Genomic DNA, 8,801 nt, shown 5'->3' on the forward strand with positions numbered 1-8,801 from the left:
TGGTGTAATTGAACTTTTCATAAATTTTCATACCCCCCAAAATGGCTAAATCTGCCAATATCTCCTAAACTACGATAGCCAGGAATACGCCGATAGACTCATTCGACGTAACTTTTGAATTGCTACAGTCTGGTAGCAGGGTTGTAACTGTAGGCCCTCGGGAACATAGGGAAATCTTGGTGTAATTGAACTTTTCATAAATTTTCATACCCCCCAAAATGGCTAAATCTGCCAATATCTCCTAAACTACAATAGCCAGGAATACGCCGATAGGCTCATTCGACGTAACTTTTGAATTGCTACAGTCTGGTGGCAGAGTTGTAACTGTAGGCCCTCGGGAACATAGAGAAATCTTGGTGTAATTGAACTTTTCATAAATTTTCATACCCCCAAAAATGGCTAAATCTGCCAATATCTCCTAAACTACAATAGCCAGGAATACGCCGATAGGCTCATTCGACGTAACTTTTGAATTGCTACAGTCTGGTAGCAGAGTTGTAACTGTAGGCCCTCGGGAACATAGAGAAATCTTGGTGTAATTGAACTTTTCATAAATTTTCATACCCCCCAAAATGGCTAAATCTGCCAATATCTCCTAAACTACAATAGCCAGGAATACGCCGATAGGCTCATTCGACGTAACTTTTGAATTGCTACAGTCTGGTAGCAGAGTTGTAACTGTAGGCCCTCGGGAACATACAGAAATCTTGGTGTAATTGAACTTTTAATAAATTTTCATACCCCCCAAAATGGCTAAATCTGCCAATATCTCCTAAACTACAATAGCCAGGTATACGCCGATAGGCTCATTCGACTTAACTTTTGAATTGCTACAGTCTTGTAGCAGAGTTGTAACTGTAGGCCCTCGGGAACATAGAGAAATCTTGGTGTAATTGAACTTTTCATAAATTTTCATACCCCCCAAAATTGCTAAATCTGCCAATATCTCCTAAACTACAATAGCCAGGAATACGCCGATAGGCTCATTCGACGTAACTTTTGAATTGCTACCGTCTGGTAGCAGAGTTGTAACTGTAGGCCCTCGGGAACATAAAGAAATCTTGGTGTAATTGAACTTTTCATAAATTTTCATACCCCCCAAAATGGCTAAATCTGACAATATCTCCTAAACTACAATAGCCAGGAATACGCCGATAGGCTCATTCGACGTAACTTTTGAATTGCTACAGTCTGGTAGCAGAGTTGTAACTGTAGGCCCTCGGGAACATAGAGAAATCTTGGTGTAATTGAACTTTTCATAAATTTTCATACCCCCCAAAATGGCTAAATCTGCCAATATCTCCTAAACTACAATAGCCAGGAATACGCCGATAGGCTCATTCGACGTAACTTTTGAATTGCTACAGTCTGGTAGCAGAGTTGTAACTGTAGGCCCTCGGGAACATAGAGAAATCTTGGTGTAATTGAGCTTTTCATAAATTTTCATACCCCCCAAAATGGCTAAATGTGCCAATATCTCCTAAACTACAATAGCCAGGAATACGCCGATAGGCTCATTCGACGTAACTTTTGAATTGCTACAGTCTGGTAGCAGAGTTGTAACTGTAGGTTCTCGGGAACATAGAGAAATCTTGGTGTAATTGAACTTTTCATAAATTTTCATACCCCCCAAAATGGCTAAATCTGCCAATATCCCCTAAACTACAATAGCCAGGAATACGCCGATAGGCTCATTCGACGTAACTTTTGAATTGCTACAGTCTGGTAGCAGAGTTGTAACTGTAGGCTCTCGGGAACATAGAGAAATCTTGGTGTAATTGAACTTTCCATAAATTTTCATACCCCCCAAAATGGCTAAATCTGCCAATATCTCCTAAACTACAATAGCCAGGAATACGCCGATAGGCTCATTCGACGTAACTTTTGAATTGCTACAGTCTGGTAGCAGAGTTGTAACTGTAGGCCCTCGGGAACATAGAGAAATCTTGGTGTAATTGAACTTTTCATAAATTTTCATACCCCCCAAAATGGCTAAATCTGCCAATATCTCCTAAACTACAATAGCCAGGAATACGCCGATAGGCTCATTCGACGTAACTTTTGAATTGCTACAGTCTGGTAGCAGAGTTGTAACTGTAGGCCCTCGGGAACATAGAGAAATCTTGGTGTAATTGAACTTTTAATAAATTTTCATACCCTCCAAAATGGCTAAATCTGCCAATATCTCCTAAACTACAATAGCCAGGTATACGCCGATAGGCTCATTCGACGTAACTTTTGAATTGCTACAGTCTTGTAGCAGAGTTGTAACTGTAGGCCCTCGGGAACATAGAGAAATCTTGGTGTAATTGAACTTTTCATTAATTTTCATACCCCCCAAAATGGCTAAATCTGCCAATATCTCCTAAACTACAATAGCCAGGAATACGCCGATAGGCTCATTCGACGTAACTTTTGAATTGCTACAGTCTGGTAGCAGAATTGTAACTGTAGGCCCTCGGGAACATAGAGAAATCTTGGTGTAATTGAACTTTTCATAAATTTTCATACCCCCCAAAATGGCTAAATCTGCCAATATCTCCTAAACTACAATAGCCAGGAATACGCCGTTAGGCTCATTCGACGTAACTTTTGAATTGCTACAGTCTGGTAGCAGAGTTGTACCTGTAGGCCCTCGGGAACATAGAGAAATCTTGGTGTAATTGAACTTTTCATAAATTTTCATACCCCCCAAAATGGCTAAATCTGCCAATATCTCCTAAACTACGATAGCCAGGAATACGCCGATAGGCTCATTCGACGTAACTTTTGAATTGCTACAGTCTGGTAGCAGAGTTGTAACTGTAGGCCCTCGGGAACATAGAGAAATCTTGGTGTAATTGAACTTTTCATAAATTTTCATACCCCCCAAAATGGCTAAATCTGCCAATATCTCCTAAACTACGATAGCCAGGAATACGCCGATAGACTCATTCGACGTAACTTTTGAATTGCTACAGTCTGGTAGCAGGGTTGTAACTGTAGGCCCTCGGGAACATAGGGAAATCTTGGTGTAATTGAACTTTTCATAAATTTTCATACCCCCCAAAATGGCTAAATCTGCCAATATCTCCTAAACTACAATAGCCAGGAATACGCCGATAGGCTCATTCGACGTAACTTTTGAATTGCTACAGTCTGGTGGCAGAGTTGTAACTGTAGGCCCTCGGGAACATAGAGAAATCTTGGTGTAATTGAACTTTTCATAAATTTTCATACCCCCAAAAATGGCTAAATCTGCCAATATCTCCTAAACTACAATAGCCAGGAATACGCCGATAGGCTCATTCGACGTAACTTTTGAATTGCTACAGTCTGGTAGCAGAGTTGTAACTGTAGGCCCTCGGGAACATAGAGAAATCTTGGTGTAATTGAACTTTTCATAAATTTTCATACCCCCCAAAATGGCTAAATCTGCCAATATCTCCTAAACTACAATAGCCAGGAATACGCCGATAGGCTCATTCGACGTAACTTTTGAATTGCTACAGTCTGGTAGCAGAGTTGTAACTGTAGGCCCTCGGGAACATACAGAAATCTTGGTGTAATTGAACTTTTAATAAATTTTCATACCCCCCAAAATGGCTAAATCTGCCAATATCTCCTAAACTACAATAGCCAGGTATACGCCGATAGGCTCATTCGACTTAACTTTTGAATTGCTACAGTCTTGTAGCAGAGTTGTAACTGTAGGCCCTCGGGAACATAGAGAAATCTTGGTGTAATTGAACTTTTCATAAATTTTCATACCCCCCAAAATTGCTAAATCTGCCAATATCTCCTAAACTACAATAGCCAGGAATACGCCGATAGGCTCATTCGACGTAACTTTTGAATTGCTACCGTCTGGTAGCAGAGTTGTAACTGTAGGCCCTCGGGAACATAAAGAAATCTTGGTGTAATTGAACTTTTCATAAATTTTCATACCCCCCAAAATGGCTAAATCTGACAATATCTCCTAAACTACAATAGCCAGGAATACGCCGATAGGCTCATTCGACGTAACTTTTGAATTGCTACAGTCTGGTAGCAGAGTTGTAACTGTAGGCCCTCGGGAACATAGAGAAATCTTGGTGTAATTGAACTTTTCATAAATTTTCATACCCCCCAAAATGGCTAAATCTGCCAATATCTCCTAAACTACAATAGCCAGGAATACGCCGATAGGCTCATTCGACGTAACTTTTGAATTGCTACAGTCTGGTAGCAGAGTTGTAACTGTAGGCCCTCGGGAACATAGAGAAATCTTGGTGTAATTGAGCTTTTCATAAATTTTCATACCCCCCAAAATGGCTAAATGTGCCAATATCACCTAAACTACAATAGCCAGGAATACGCCGATAGGCTCATTCGACGTAACTTTTGAATTGCTACAGTCTGGTAGCAGAGTTGTAACTGTAGGTTCTCGGGAACATAGAGAAATCTTGGTGTAATTGAACTTTTTATAAATTTTCATAAACCCCAAAATGGCTAAATCTGCCAATATCTCCTAAACTACAATAGCCAGGAATACGCCGATAGGCTTATTCGACGTAACTTTTGAATTGCTACAGTCTGGTAGCAGAGTTGTAACTGTAGGCCCTCGGGAACATAGAGAAATCTTGGTGTAATTGAACTTTTCATAAATTTTCATACCCCCCAAAATGGCTAAATCTGCCAATATCTCCTAAACTACAATAGCCAGGAATACGCCGATAGGCTCATTCGACGTAACTTTTGAATTGCTACAGTCTGGTAGCAGAGTTGTAACTGTAGGCCCTCGGGAACATAGAGAAATCTTGGTGTAATTGAACTTTTCATAAATTTTCATACCCCCCAAAATGGCTAAATCTGCCAATATCTCCTAAACTACAATAGCCAGGAATACGCCGATAGGCTCATTCGACGTAACTTTTGAATTGCTACAGTCTGGTAGCAGAGTTGTAACTGTAGGCTCTCGGGAACATAGAGAAATCTTGGTGCAATTGAACTTTTCATAAATTTTCATACCCCCCAAAATGGCTAAATCTGCCAATATCTCCTAAACTACAATAGCCAGGAATACGCCGATAGGCTCATTCGACGTAACTTTTGAATTGCTACAGTCTGGTAGCAGGGTTGTAACTGTAGGCCCTCGGGAACATAGAGAAATCTTGGTGTAATTGAACTTTTCATAAATTTTCATACCACCCAAAATGGCTAAATCTGCCAATATCTCCTAAACTACAATAGCCAGGAATACGCCGATAGGCTCATTCGACGTAACTTTTGAATTGCTAGAGTCAGGTAGCAGAGTTGTAACTGTAGGCCCTCGGGAACATAGAAAAATCTTGGTGTAATTGAACTTTTCATAAATTTTCATACCCCCCAAAATGGCTAAATCTGCCAATATCTCCTAAACTACAATAGCCAGGAATACGCCGATAGGCTCATTCGACGTACCTTTTGAATTGCTACAGTCTGGTAGCAGAGTTGTAACTGTAGGCCCTCGGGAACATAGAGAAATCTTGGTGTAATTGAACTTTTCATAAATTTTCATACCCCCCAAAATGGCTAAATCTGCCAATATCTCCTAAACTACAATAGCCAGGAATACGCCGATAGGCTCATTCGACGTAACTTTTGAATTGCTACAGTCTGGTAGCAGAGTTGTAACTGTAGGCCCTCGGGAACATAGAGAAATCTTGGTGTAATTGAACTTTTCATAAATTTTCATACCCCTCAAAATGGCTAAATCTGCCAATATCTCCTAAACTACAATAGCCAGGAATACGCCGATAGGCTCATTCGACGTAACTTTTGAATTGCTACAGTCTGGTAGCAGAGTTGTAACTGTAGGCCCTCGGGAACATAGAGAAATCTTGGTGTAATTGAACTTTTCATAAATTTTCATACCCCCCAAAATGGCTAAATCTGCCAATATCTCCTAAACTACAATAGCCAGGAATACGCCGATAGGCTCATTCGACGTAACTTTTGAATTGCTACAGTCTGGTAGCAGAGTTGTAACTGTAGGCTCTCGGGAACATAGAGAAATCTTGGTGCAATTGAACTTTTCATAAATTTTCATACCCCCCAAAATGGCTAAATCTGCCAATATCTCCTAAACTACAATAGCCAGGAATACGCCGATAGGCTCATTCGACGTAACTTTTGAATTGCTACAGTCTGGTAGCAGGGTTGTAACTGTAGGCCCTCGGGAACATAGAGAAATCTTGGTGTAATTGAACTTTTCATAAATTTTCATACCACCCAAAATGGCTAAATCTGCCAATATCTCCTAAACTACAATAGCCAGGAATACGCCGATAGGCTCATTCGACGTAACTTTTGAATTGCTAGAGTCAGGTAGCAGAGTTGTAACTGTAGGCCCTCGGGAACATAGAAAAATCTTGGTGTAATTGAACTTTTCATAAATTTTCATACCCCCCAAAATGGCTAAATCTGCCAATATCTCCTAAACTACAATAGCCAGGAATACGCCGATAGGCTCATTCGACGTACCTTTTGAATTGCTACAGTCTGGTAGCAGAGTTGTAACTGTAGGCCCTCGGGAACATAGAGAAATCTTGGTGTAATTGAACTTTTCATAAATTTTCATACCCCCCAAAATGGCTAAATCTGCCAATATCTCCTAAACTACAATAGCCAGGAATACGCCGATAGGCTCATTCGACGTAACTTTTGAATTGCTACAGTCTGGTAGCAGAGTTGTAACTGTAGGCCCTCGGGAACATAGAGAAATCTTGGTGTAATTGAACTTTTCATAAATTTTCATACCCCCCAAAATGGCTAAATCTGCCAATATCTCCTAAACTACAATAGCCAGGAATACGCCGATAGGCTCATTCGACGTAACTTTTGAATTGCTACAGTCTGGTAGCAGAGTTGTAACTGTAGGCCCTCGGGAACATAGAGAAATCTTGGTGTAATTGAACTTTTCATAAATTTTCATACCCCCCAAAATGGCTAAATCTGCCAATATCTCCTAAACTACAATAGCCAGGAATACGCCGATAGGCTCATTCGACGTAACTTTTGAATTGCTACAGTCTGGTAGCAGAGTTGTAACTGTAGGCCCTCGGGAACTTAGAGAAATCTTGGTGTAATTGAACTTTTCATAAATTTTCGTACCCCCCAAAATGGCTAAATCTGCCAATATCTCCTAAACTACAATAGCCAGGAATACGCCGATAGGCTCATTCGACGTAACTTTTGAATTGCTACAGTCTGGTAGCAGAGTTGTAACTGTAGGCCCTCGGGAACATAGAGAAATCTTGGTGTAATTGAACTTTTCATAAATTTTCATACCCCCCAAAATTGCTAAATCTGCCAATATCTCCTAAACTACAATAGCCAGGAATACGCCGATAGGCTCATTCGACGTAACTTTTGAATTGCTACCGTCTGGTAGCAGAGTTGTAACTGTAGGCCCTCGGGAACATAAAGAAATCTTGGTGTAATTGAACTTTTCATAAATTTTCATACCCCCAAAATGGCTAAATCTGACAATATCTCCTAAACTACAATAGCCAGGAATACGCCGATAGGCTCATTCGACGTAACTTTTGAATTGCTACAGTCTGGTAGCAGAGTTGTAACTGTAGGCCCTCGGGAACATAGAGAAATCTTGGTGTAATTGAACTTTTCATAAATTTTCATACCCCCCAAAATGGCTAAATCTGCCAATATCTCCTAAACTACAATAGCCAGGAATACGCCGATAGGCTCATTCGACGTAACTTTTGAATTGCTACAGTCTGGTAGCAGAGTTGTAACTGTAGGCCCTCGGGAACATAGAGAAATCTTGGTGTAATTGAGCTTTTCATAAATTTTCATACCCCCCAAAATGGCTAAATCTGCCAATATCTCCTAAACTACAATAGCCAGGAATACGCCGATAGGCTCATTCGACGTAACTTTTGAATTGCTACAGTCTGGTAGCAGAGTTGTAACTGTAGGCCCTCGGGAACATAGAGAAATCTTGGTGTAATTGAACTTTTCATAAATTTTCATACCCCCCAAAATGGCTAAATCTGCCAATATCTCCTAAACTACAATAGCCAGGAATACGCCGATAGGCTCATTCGACGTAACTTTTGAATTGCTACAGTCTGGTAGCAGAGTTGTAACTGTAGGCCCTCGGGAACATAGAGAAATCTTGGTGTAATTGAACTTTTCATAAATTTTCATACCCCCCAAAATGGCTAAATCTGCCAATATCTCCTAAACTACAATAGCCAGGAATACGCCGATAGGCTCATTCGACGTAACTTTTGAATTGCTACAGTCTGGTAGCAGAGTTGTAACTGTAGGCCCTCGGGAACATAGAGAAATCTTGGTGTAATTGAACTTTTCATAAATTTTCATACCCCCCAAAATGGCTAAATCTGCCAATATCTCCTAAACTACAATAGCCAGGAATACGCCGATAGGCTCATTCGACGTAACTTTTGAATTGCTACAGTCTGGTAGCAGAGTTGTAACTGTAGGCCCTCGGGAACATAGAGAAATCTTGGTGTAATTGAACTTTTCATAAATTTTCATACCCCCCAAAATGGCTAAATCTGCCAATATCTCCTAAACTACAATAGCCAGGAATACGCCGATAGGCTCATTCGACGTAACTTTTGAATTGCTACAGTCTGGTAGCAGAGTTGTAACTGTAGGCCCCTCGGGAACATAGAGAAATCTTGGTGTAATTGAACTTTTCATAAATTTTCATACCCCCCAAAATGGCTAAATCTGCCAATATCTCCTAAACTACAATAGCCAGGAATACGCCGATAGGCTCATTCGACGTAACTTTTGAATTGCTACAG

The sequence above is a fragment of the Botryllus schlosseri genome, chromosome 16, assembly GCF_051294905.1.
Source record: "Botryllus schlosseri isolate E-star chromosome 16, Bs_hap1, whole genome shotgun sequence".
NCBI lineage: Eukaryota > Metazoa > Chordata > Ascidiacea > Stolidobranchia > Styelidae > Botryllus > Botryllus schlosseri.